Here is a 12,870-nt window from a genome sequence, read left to right as displayed (position 1 = left end):
TGTGCTTAATATGTGGATTTTCTTGTGTCTAATAAATTAACATGGCAAGTTTTCCTCAGCAGAAGCATTATCTTTCCTCTGCCCTACCATCTATACATTTACAAAACTCAATCACACACACTATTTTTATAACCGCTCACATTCCATCAAAACCTCATTGAAATTGCACTGGAAAACTGGAAGTTATTTTTGCAAGATAGACAAATGGATAGGAAACACCTATACAGGCAGTTGTATAAACTGGCTTCCTTAGGAAAGTGAACTGATAATAAAAACTGACTTGCTAAATTCAAGCTCCTTCAGCTGTATGCTGGAGCAGATAACCTGTGCCTCCGTTTGTCATGGAGGGAAGAAGCGAGAGCAGCCCTATTATCACCAGATTTGATTTGCTGCAATTCAGAAGTGTTGTTCTGCTTCTTGGAGATCTCTGAATGGATTTTATTCTTCAATAGTATCAGCTGGACGGTGATTGATTTGGTTGTGCTTTTCTTTCTTCCCTATTATGGAAGAGTCCTGGAAATTTCAAAAAATGTTTCTTTGATAGGATTAGCTGAAAGGCTGGGGGGAAAAAAAAAAAATTATCAACAGTGTGTCCCCTCTCAATCCTTCTCTTCCACCCACCAGTAAAATTCAGGGAATTTGAGTTTCAATTCTGACTATATATTTTTTCCAAATTGCTAAACTTTCATTGTTGTTGATATCACTTTAGAAATGGGAAATGTAGTATTTCATTTTGAAACCTCAGAATATACATACAGTTGGAATTTTGCAAATTTAAAAATATTCCACAGCTTAATATGTGGACAAAATGTTGCCTTCCTGGGCAGAAATCTTGTTCCTTTGGATCCTTATTTTCTAATGACTGGTGGAGAAGTGTGGATCTATGATTATAAATAAATACATAAATAGAAATGCTTGGCTGTTCCAGTATTCAGGATTTGTCAGCTCCTCTCTGAGGAGCATCTGTTGGGAAGTCTAAAAAGAAGTGTGTATTCTGGATGGTTTTCTCTTCCTCTCCTTTTCTCCCTTTGTTTTAATTTATCTTCCTGGAAGGCAACATCTGAGGTTCATAGGAATTGGGGATATTTGAATAAATGAGAGAGACTGACAGCACTATCTTTTATATTGACAGTGACTATCTACATATATCCTAAACTTTTTGAATACTTAATGATCAGCTAAGCTAAACAGATTGCCCAGAGTGGCTATGGGTTGTTTCAGATAGATCTCTTTCTGTCATTTTGGTTTAAGCATACACTTGAGCAGGTTTTTTAAAGTGGAGTTGGCGCTGCAGAAATCAGTTACGAAAAGCCCAAGAAGCCTATGTCTGGAGAAGATGACGACATTTATCAGAAGATAAGGTTACCATAGCTTTCCCTTGTACTTCACTTCCTTGTGGCTGGAAAAAGCGATTCTTGAAATGGCATGTGTTATCTGAGTAACTGCTACCATTGGCAGGGCAATGCTCACAACCAGCCCGGGAAAGCACGCATCCCCTCTGCTGCAAGTGGGTACCTATGTGTCTGTGCACAAGTGCTAGGAGGGTAAAGCTTTCGTGCCAAAACCTAAGCCACTTGATAACATTCCCCACGTGGGATCTTCTGAGATGAAAACCAGCATCTATATGTGAGATCTACTGTATTTGCCCTGTACAGTTACTCGGAAGTTACCCTTGGGCAAAGAGCGCCCAGTCTAAAAGCAGCTGTTGAAGAGCAAAGAAAAAAGAGATTTATTTCCTCCAGGACCAGAGCTTTGTATCACAAGACGATTCCTAAAGCTGAAACTTCTACTGGTGAGGCACAGGCGCTGGCAGGAGGTGTGTGGATGTGCTGGCAAGGCCCTGCAGAGCGGTCACCGCTCCTCCCGCTGCCACGGCCTCCCCTGCGCCTGCTGGTGGGGGGGGGGGGGGGGGGGGGATTTGCCTGCCAGTTGTGGCTTGAGGGGTTGGGGTTTCTCCTTTTTCTTTGCATCTCTTTAATGCTATCCTGATGGTTTTGTCAGCTGAATTGTCCTCCTGCTTGAATTACTCCTTCTGTAAGACTGGAAAACTGGTTCTGAAAATGTTCTGCGTTTCATTTTTATCTTTTGTATTTTGAGCATCCACTCAGGTAGCTGTTTCTCCTGTTTGTTTTGACTCATGGCACCTCTGGATCATGCTCCTCTCTCTGCCCCACAGGGGTGGGGAACCGCCAACAACTCTTCAGAGACACCTGGGTACTCTCTGAGTCTTTTCAGGATGAATAGTCTGTGTCCAATGCTTGTGAGGGCCTCAGGCAACTCTGGTTACTTCTGGGTTTTAGAGATGCTTAAAGATATTTGCTGGAGACTCTGGGTCCTGCATTAGACAGTAGCTGATTCACTGCAAAGCTGTTATTAATTCAGACCTGTGGAACTATGTCTACATGACGGACTTGAGCAGCCTGCTCGCTCAGGGTTAGAGAGATTAGTGTTGTCTGATCAGCAGACACCTTACATAGATGCAGTTGAAACTTTTTACTGAAGCGGTTTGTTGGTAATAATTCACTGACAGTGGCAACTGAAGAGGTGGAGGTCACAACAGAAAAGTTGCTTCTGTCCTGTTCCTGCATTAAGTGAAAATTGCTGGTGTGGTAGAGCAGTATTCCTGTATCAGCAAGGGGCTCCTCTGGTATTATTTTAGACTCTGTAGATTGCTTGCTGGAAGGAGTCATCTGATGAACAATTATCTCAAGTTGACTGTGACAATCAGAGCTGTCCTGATGAATGCTCTGTGTAACACTGCATCTAGGGGGCTGAAGCGGGTCAACTCCACTACCCCACCATGTGCAAAGCCAGTATGATAATGCCATACCACCATTATTTTTAGAGGTTTAATCAGCAGCAGTTAACTCTGGAGGATGAAGTACCACCATGGTTCCCAACTGATTGGTTTTCTTTACTCCTAATGTTCGAGTACTAGAGATGAGTATCACCAGAAGCAACAAAATAACTGGAATAACTTTCTCACTAGACCTAAGCCTTGCAAATGTTTTCCACTGCATTTCTGTCTTCTCTTCAGTCCTGTAAGAGCTTTATCTTTCAGCTAGTTAAAAACACTTCCCGATCTCATGTGCGTTAAGAGTCCTTAACCTCAAACATGCTTTAGACATACAGGCTAAAGTATATGCATATCGGCTTACCTATATGTGTACCTTTCCCTTTAGATGTACCTAGGCAGCCAAGGAAGGTTTCCTACAATGGGGATCTTGATTAAAAAAAAAAAAAAAACCAGAAAATTTTCATGAAGAGTATAACAAACTGTCCTAGTTAATGACCTCTCTGAGAAGCTTATCAAGCAAATACTCAATAGTCTTTGAACTTGAACTTAACACAGGCATTGATATTGGGCTCATCAGTGCTGCAGAATTACAGTATACTTCAGGGAATTGTTTATCACTGTGATCCTCAAAAATAGAATGACTGGAATGGTTAGAGGCAAATATCAGCCATTTTGTCCTGGCATGGTCTGGATTTTCAAACACTTCTGAGATGATGAAAGCTATATTCTTTTTTCTTTTATGGATGTTATCCTACCTGCTATTATCTTTAAGCATCTGGGAAATAGTAACGGCGTTTAGATGGACTGACTCAGGTTTTTTAATAAAACAAAAAGAATTTCCTGCATTTTATTCTGAAATGTTATAATTTTTATTTCCTCACAGTATTTGTGGCTGCACAGGTAAGGTACATTCAAACTGATGTATCTTGTGGCTTGGTTTCCACCACCTTGGGGCTTCTTTGGCTCTAGGCTTTTGTAAGTCCTTTACTGAAGTGATGATTTCAATAGACTAAGCACTGAACTTTGAGTTGGATTCTTTAGAACCCAACAACAACTTTATATTCTGTCTGTAACTGAACAGTAGTAACAAGAATATTTTACTCTTATAAATTGCTTTTGTTTTCAAAGAATTTCAGAAGTTAATTCACTGATCACTGAATCCTTCCAGTTCTGGAGTAGAGCATTGCTGTCAAACGATTTGTTGAAGGCAAAACACTGACATGCTTAAAGTTCACACTTACATGTATGAGACACGTTGTACACATTACGGCTAGACTATTCCAATATGAAACTGGAAGGAAAAGGAGAAACCAATTACAAGAGGTGGTATCAGGAGAAGCAGTATCCTCATCTCTGAAAATGGAGAATTTTATGTTCTGCCTCCTCCTGTGTGATTAGTCATTTGGAGAACAGCTGTTCACAACAGACTGGGCAGTGATCCAGCTGTGTGACATTATTGACATGCTCTGATCATCACCCATTTCTGCCTACGCTTTCATTCTACATGTTTGAAATGTTCATTTTGTCATCTTTTGGGTCGACAGGAGGCTGGAGCCTGTGTGAAAGTGAGATGAGTGTACTTCTATAATAAGCAGGACTTCTCATTTCATGCATCCTTACTGCAGTTTTCTAGTTTCAGTGGGATTTCTGTTGAGTTAGCAAAGCCAATGAGGGGCTCCCTCAATGTGTGGATCAAGTTGCAACATGGAGGTTTTTTTATTTAGCAGTTCTTGGTTAAATTATCTTCAGCAGCTAAAATAAGACCCATGCTTGAGTTCTGCTAAGTGACTGAAGGAGAGATCCACAGATAATCTTAACATTTCCGTGTAGTCTCATGAAATTATATCTGTAACCCCTTCCCCCTCCAAGGGGTCAGTACAGCATCACATCTTAGTCAAAGGCTTTTTGGAACGGTTACAAAAATAACTCTGTTACACTCACTTGGAGAGAAAACCTATGCTAGAGAACCATAAGAAACAGATGAGCTATGGCTGTCCCAGTTTTTGGATGTGCCTTTTGGTCTCTCTTTGCACTTCAAAAGCATTATGTAATTGTCAGAATGAATCAATGAGTTACGCATATATGGAGAAAGCTAAAACAGAAAGGTTAGTTGCTTGAGAACAAAACCATAAAAAGCAATAATCTTTTTCTTCTTAGTCTCACAGTAGAATTATTTCATGGTGTTATGGCTTGTTCTCTTCCTTCTTGTTTCAAGGGAGGGGGATGTCTCTTGGCCACTGGCGCTGCACTCCCACAGCCACGAGTGGGGCTGGCTCCCCTTTGAGCAGGGGTGCTGTGGTCAGAGCTTGAATGAGCCCCAGTGACCTTGAACCCCTAACACAGGAGGAGCAATTTACGATCTTGCAGGGGAAAATGGTGATAATCCACACCAGCACCTGGTTGTGCTTTCAATGTTCCTTTGAAAAATAATACAATAGCAGAAGACTGTCATATTTAGGTTTTGGTTTATCTCATTTTTAAGTATCTCAGTGGCTCAGTTACTGCTTCTGAGAGCTCCAATATCACCTGGACAATCAGTGCTCAGAGAGAGAAGCTTTATGTTTTCTCCAGTGTTAAAGGACAAGAGTTACCTGTCTAGCTGGTGAATGTGATTAATTGTCGCTTGTCTGTAGTAGAGGAATTACGGCTTGCTGGCTTTTCAAACTGGCTTGTCTGCCTTGCTTCTCCTACAAGGCTATGAAAATGAGAAGAGGGGAGGCTATTGTAGAATTTATCAGTATGATGGTGATATACAGTGAAATGCTTGAATATAAATATACTTCTTTTTAAACTGATCTGCATCCACAAATAAGCAGATTACAATAAAGCATGGGGTAAATCTCTTAATTTTTCACAGTTAAGGATAGTCATGAAAAGCAGATCGGTTTCCAAAACTACTGCTTTTCCAGATGCAGCATCTCTATATATACACCAGTGTGGATCCAACATTGATGTTCTAACAGCAATGGAACAAAATCTTTGCCTTTTAGTGCCATTGTTTATTCTTTCTTCTCTCAATAGCTGCTCAAGACATGACTCTGTTAATGGGCATTCATTGGGTTTTGTTTAGAAGAATTATTTTCTATATTCTCCCTGTGACATGGGCTGGAGAAAGAGCTTCTTAAAAACAGTAGGGCTGCCATGTTACTGATTTTTTTTTTTTTTTTTTTTTTACATTTCATATAAAACTCATGTAAAATGATTAGGTTAAATGAAAAAAAGAAACTAGTGAGTTGTTATTATTTATTTGAAAGAAAAAAAAAAAAAAAGAAGACCCTTCAAGAGTCTTGTCCTCATCATCATATGAAATTCTTATTTTTGGTGCTTATTTAAGCACAGAAAAGTCCTAATTTTTAAACTTATTAGGTATCTGGATTACACCCCAAGAAGTCTAATATGTAGTCCTAGCCATGTTATAAGCCTACATCCAGATAATGACAATCATCATCACCCTCTACTTATTTGGGGGGTTGGGGAAGATAGGACTGTAGTGAGGCATTTTAACACCAGAGCTGGGATCCCCATCAGGTCTCCCCCACTCCAGACTTTTCTCCTGATCTTCATTTTTACATTATTATTATTTTATTCTTCTGTGTGTCCTTCTTAGCCTGCTCTCCTGACAGCCCAGCTGGTACTATTCATTATTGGCAGGCCATTCAGGGCTTAGGCAAAAATAGCTATAAATTAAAACACGACTGACTGACCACTCTCTCCCCTGCCTTGCACCTTCTGTAGATACTTGTATGTGTGGAAAATGAGTGGGGAATTATATCATTTTGATCTAGTAAGATTTTATTCATGCTTTGCAGGGACGTAAAAGAGTAAAGAACATAAATGGCTGGTATTGTCAAGACACAGGGACAGTAGTTTGCCTTAAGACTTGTGTGCTAGTTCTTCCTTTGGTTCACACTTTACACTTTTGGTGTATTTCACTCATTTTAATTATTTATAATATTAATAATACATCAATCTTCCTTCTATTCTGTCCCAGAGGGACCCTATCATGAAAGTTAAAAATTAGGTAAGTTATTACTGTATCTGCTAAGCATTAGGAGCCTGGTTATTCTAGATAGTGATATCTGGAGAGTATACTGATCATTTTAGATAGTGATTCACCTAGATAGTGAATTGGAATTGAAAGAGGGGTGGAGGTGTCAAGCTATTACAAGCTCTATAACAGCAGCTCCGGAGACTTCAACTGTGATTTAATAAAAAAAAAGATGACTCTAAAAGCGTTAAAAAAAATCCAAAGCTTACAATGGTTCCTACCTGTAACAAGGCTGATTTATAAAATACTTTTGAAATGCTAATTATTGAGATGAAAGACCAATAAATAGTCTATGTAATTATCAACCAACTTTCAGAACTGACCTTACAACCATTTTCTTTGTTTTGGAAAGGATGATGGGCAGAGGGAGAAGGCTGCCATAGCAATTTACCCACCCTTACTGCACAGCGAGTACTGTAACTCCGACAGAAAGAAAGTCTGACAGGTAAGTGTGTTAATATTGAATGAATGGAAGACATGCTTAGGTTTGACCTGATCTCAATCATCTCCTCTGAAAATGAAAAGTCATGGGAAATTTTTGGCATCTCTTTTGTTGACTGTGTGGTATTTAAATTCTGTACCTAGCTAAAGGGGTGATTCTTTTTCTAGCAGAAGATTTACAAAGGAGTCTGTGTCTAATGTTCTGGTCTAGCATCTAGAAATGGGGTTGAAGCTCTCCTAAGTCTTTTTTGATAGTGCTTTTGCACTCATGTCTGTCCTTAGAGCAGGCATCCAATTTCTCTTAAATCCTTTTAGGTCCAGTTGACCCAGGAGAATGAATTCTTAGCAGAAATTTTCCATTCCTCCTGCATGCAACCATTGTACAAACAAAGTGAAGAACACAGCCCCTGTGAGTAAATTACTGTGTTTAGTATAAATGTATTCAGACTTCAGTAACTGCAAGATGTTCAGCCAGACTTCTTTTAATTCCCCCCTCCCCTGTCCCAGGAACTGTTGCTCAAAAAGAGTTTCTGGGATGAGTTTTGACTAGCTGTTATTGGAGATTTTTGTCTTTACATATACTCTTTTTCATACATGCTTGCTGGCATATTTGTTATATTCACTGGGTAATAGCAGTTCTGTACTTCACGGAGACCTTCATCTGCTGCTGAAGCAACTGCAGTTCCTCTGTTGAAGGTAGAAGCTTCTTTTTGAAGGCTTCCATAAAGCTTCTATTCTTGCAGAAGGTAACGGATTTCAAAGCCATAAGGAAAGCTGTCAGTGGGATCAGGCTGAATATTGCCCTAAGGCACACAGATATCTTTTAAATTTCTTTCTGATTTTTTTTTTTCTTTTTTAATTAATTGATACAGACTAAAGCTTCTCAAGATTTGGAATGCTAGGAATATCCTTGAAGTGGATTTTCTGGCAGAGGCTGGTGTGCAGGATCAAAGATGCATAATAGATTCATTACTGCATGGACCAGCCTTAAAGAACTGAGAGTCATATCATGATGCAGAAGTCGATGGTGATTATTTGATTTGTTGTGTAATCTATTTTGAATGCCTGTCAGAGCTGTGCTGTGACTGGTTTTGTTGAGTAGTGCTTAATACATAGTTGACTGGCTTATCATAAAGTTGAAAGTATATGTTCTATGTTTGGGTTATTCTGAATCAAAAGTACATTTTAGCATGTAGTGAGCTTTACAGTCTTTGTTGCAGAAAAGAACATTATTTGATAAATGTGTGGTTTTAAGATGGTAAAAGAGAGTTTGTGTGTGTTTGACAGTAATTCTTTTTACTTCTTTGAGGAGTGTACCAAGTACAATAGTGTTATTGGACTGAACCAAAGGGTGACGAAGGAATTAGTGTTTTGTGGTGCCCTGTTGTAAAGCTGGTGGCTGACTTGTGTTGGGACTTTGCTTCCTTTCACTGTTTCTGATGCTGGGGAAACAGACTTAGGTTCTCCCTAGGTTTGTGTTTAGTGTGCAAGCATGCAGCAGTGTGTTACAGGCAGCTATAATCCAAGCATTTGATAGGGTAAACCAGAATGGAGACTGTACAACCTGAAGAACTGTCACAGAGGAACAAGGGGAGGGATGTGAGAAAATGGATGGGCTAGAGGAATTGGAGGGAAATTACTCCTATGTGTTCTTCACTACCATACTCTTCTGCCTTTTCTGTACTTTGCTCTTGACCCTGGTGAGCCTGCTGTCTTGGCTCCTCTGCTTTTCCTTTTCCTGCATGTGAGGATGCTTGTGGAAACAGGGTTAAGAGCATGAGAGATGGGGAAAATACGTTCATATTGTTTGGTAGTGGGTGAATACCTGAACTGTCTCTAGCTGAACCACCTCTAGAGTCATCAGCCTGCTACCACACCTGAACTAATTAGCTTCACAGAGATATTTTTATTTATTATGAGGAAGTCCCCAGAAGTTGTGCTGTCTGTGTAGGAAGAGTTTAAATCATTCAGGTAACCCCTTTCTCATACCCATTTTTTGTTAGAATTGTAATTTTTATTCTCTCTGTAATATTGAGAGCAAACTGATAATTATAGCTTTTGTAAGCTGTTGCTATGATCACTTTTTCTAGGTTAAATGATTGATGATGTTTTACCACAGCCTTATAAACAGGAAAAGCCAGCCTTAAGACAGAAGAGAGATACTAATTAGAGAATGATAGAAATACAAATTTAAAGCAGCCACAGTAGGGCAGAGAATTTAAACAAAAGAGCGTCCCTTTTATTACAACCTAAGCCTTAATTATATATATCCTAAGTCTTCTATTATATCCTAAGTTTAATTGCAGAAAACAGGGGACGGGAAAACTAAGCCTTCCTAGCCATATTTGGCAGAAGTTCTGGAATGAGATTGCCATTAGAGGAGAAAGTAGGAAGCGAACCCTCATGAGGAGCACCTAAGAGAGATCAGGACGCTTTAACTTGGCCAAGGGGAGACAAGGAGAACCTGGAGCTCTTGCTACCAAGGAATGGAACAGAAGTAAGCTGGTGAGTGCAGGCGGGAGCTGGGTGTTCTCTGAAGTAGGTGATGGTGAAGTATGATATGGTGATGTGTTTTACTGTTTTATAATTTTAGAAAATGTTTAACTCTACGTTAATGGTGTGTATTTGTAACAGGATGGCTTAGCAGGCTCCCAGATTGTCAGCCACTGTGAATGGTGTTTTCCTGAGCATATGTTCAAGGAAATGCTTTTTGGGGGATTGGTAGCATCGGATGCTGATCTTAGAGAGGGGACATTTTTAGTCGATTGTGAAAGGATACAGAATAAAACCCCTTGTTACTTCTTGGTATTCTTAAATAATAGCAAAATTTCTCTACTACGTGTGGGGACTCTCTCCTGCACAGGGCTTACCCCTGAAAGCTGTCTCCTGCAGACAGCATCTTTTGGCTTTGTTTCATTTCTTCTCACCTTCTACAAACTGGCCACTGAGGAGGGACATGTCCTGCCTCAGCTAGTGTACAGGGCTGTGATCAATCCTGTTACCTAGTTTTTCTTGCAGGGAATCCTGAACTTCATCTGTTGTCCTAGTTTATTTTTCTTTGTCTCCAAATACTGGATTGCCCAGCTAGTCTGAGTCTGTTCTTGTGAGTGTGTTTATTACATCTGAATAATAGAAGCATCCCTTTTCCCTCTCAGCTTAGTACAAACAATAAAAAGAAAAACATAGCCTAGATTGTCTTCTATGATTCCTTTTCTATAGATGAAGTGACACACAGAGACAATTAGATTTATCTCTTCAAACCTCTTTTTAAAAGAATCAGGGCCCAAGGTCATGCAAGAATGATACGGTGGTGTCAGGAGGTAAACGTCACTTTTAGGCTTAGACAGTGAACCACACTCCTCTTCCATCAGCTGAAGTGTCTCCAAAGGGGATTTGGAAAGCTTCATGTCACAAGCAAAAGTTTCCTGTGGATGCTTCCCCTCTGCTGTTTCCAGTGCAATTTTGGTAGAGGTTGTTTATAGTCTCCTTTAGTAGCAGCTTGTATGAAGTCTGGAAGTTTTCAGGGAGAGAGCAATTAGTGAGAGACTCACAAAACCAGCATGTGTGGAAATGTGAGAAGGTCTTTACCTCCATTTTAAGTACTGTCGATTGTCATGGGCTCCATTCTCAGCTGACAGAAGCACTAGGTGAGTCTCTGTGCAATTCCATTCCCAACTGAGCTAATAGTGCTGGAGGTTTGCTATCTTTATTCCCAGCTGCCGATCAAGAAAACAGTTTGTCACCATTGCTGGCATCTATTAAGGGACATTCAGAAAGTACAGCTGGATTCTTTATCTATACAGCACTAAAGCTAGGACTTTGGTTTATTGAGGATAAAGAAAATGATAAATTCTTCTGTGTTTACATTATACAGTTTTCACATCTGAGGTTTAAAATGTATCTGCAGCTGTGACACTGCAAAACCTGGGCTGCTGTCTTGTATTTGACAGCTTCTGCTTTTTTTTTTTTTTTTTTTAATGCATTGTTTTGCCCTCAGTACAGGATCTCTTTGCCAAAAATACTGGGGTGAAGAGCCACCCAGCTCTTCACCTTGTGAAAGAGGTTTAGAGTGAGCTGCTGCTATGTCCTCCTGGACTGGGGGCCACAAAGCAAAGCCTGGCTGACACCTTTGAGAAACAAGAGTGTATTTCCACATCTCTACCTCCTTTGCATAATTTCTGATATCTGAATTAAGTTTCATGACATATTAACACTTTGAAGCTGAGTTAATATACTGTGTTGTATACTACATTATGTATGACTTGGGCACCAATTGTGTTGGAGCATCAGCAGCCACAGACTTGAAAATGTCTCTTTAAGTGACATAAATCCTAAATAAAACTGAAACCAAATTACATTGGCATAATTTTATTTTGTATTCCTTGTCCCATTACAACATCTCTTACTTGCAAAATCATTCATGTTCAATCCATCCAGCTTCCTCTTCTCTCTTCTATGTATTTGTCACTAAGTGCCCGTTCCACATCTTTCGTATTACAAATATTCCCATGGTGCTGCATGGTAATTTTAGTTTGTAACATCAGAAGTGTTAGGATTATGTTAGCTTTGCTGAGCCTGGGCACTACAATGTGAAAAAGAACAATGATGAGCATTAACATTTATAATAATGATGTGTTACAAAGAAGGGTAAGAAGCAAAACGAAACAAACCCCACTGTGGTTTTTTCTTGTTGTATATTTGTATTTCATGCTTCCAAATACAGCAAAGGTATAACTCGTTTTATCAGAAGTTCTCTTGTAAACTGTACATTGGTCTGACACTGGATACAGTATACATATATATAGTCAAATATGCAGTCAGAGGTTATTGGTCTCAATATAACTCATCTTAAGCCTGATTACTTTGTTTCAGAATTAGACTCTTAGAACATATTAATTATGGACATATCCCCAGACAACATGGCTTTCCATGGGGGATTTCTGCCCTTAACTCTGATTAGTGTTAACAGGAGCTATTCATGTAAACTCCTAGAGGACCAAAAAGAGAAATAATTTTCTGCTAGCTGTATTTTCCTGTTAGGCTATAGAACAATACTGAAGTTTCTGGAAGTCAATTGGTAGAGTGCTTGATAGTGCTAGTGTGAAACCTTTCCTCTCTGTGGTAGATGATGGGTTTGATAAAAGCACATTACAATACTGTACACAACAGTGTATACTTTTAAATTTACATATAAAGCGCTACTCCTTTTTGTCTGGTTGGGGTTATTTTGCTGGTTTTGTTTTCTAACCTGAATTAGACATTACAGATTTTTTTTCCCCTCTGGATGCTCTAGACTGAGGAATGCTAGTATTATATAAACAAAGTCTATATGACCTGGCGTTGCATGCAGTAATTATCCACTTGTCATGATTCTCTGACCTTGGATTACTCAGGAAAAAAATAATCTAATTTGGAATTAGCAACAGGAACAATTTTCAGACAGAGGGGGTGGCCTGTGCTAGAAGCTAGATAAATTTAAAGATTATTGGACCTGTGTTGACTGAGACGTCTGGGTCTAGTGTAAACTAAGCATACAATAATTAAAATAGTTTTAGTGATGGAGAATTTATTGTATCTTTTGACA

The 12,870-nt window shown here is 39.4% G+C and overlaps 1 long non-coding RNA gene across 4 annotated transcripts in view; it reads left to right on the top strand.

Annotated features, from left to right (window-relative positions):
• Positions 1 to 12,870, top strand: part of LOC141971408 (uncharacterized) — a 68,037-nt gene that overhangs the window by 25,954 nt on the left and 29,213 nt on the right. For 3 of the 4 annotated variants that reach the window (XR_012635275.1, XR_012635273.1, XR_012635276.1), the window contains exons 2-4: positions 7,198 to 7,290; positions 7,602 to 7,695; positions 9,582 to 9,791. This is a non-coding gene — a long non-coding RNA (uncharacterized LOC141971408). The remainder of the gene's footprint in view (positions 1 to 7,197; positions 7,291 to 7,601; positions 7,696 to 9,581; positions 9,792 to 12,870) is intronic. The other variant, XR_012635274.1, reaches the window with a different exon arrangement.

This window comes from Athene noctua, chromosome 1 (genome assembly GCF_965140245.1).
Source record: "Athene noctua chromosome 1, bAthNoc1.hap1.1, whole genome shotgun sequence".
NCBI lineage: Eukaryota > Metazoa > Chordata > Aves > Strigiformes > Strigidae > Athene > Athene noctua.
The sequence above is the reverse complement of the archived record's forward strand: the minus strand, read 5'-3'. Positions and strand labels throughout refer to the sequence as shown.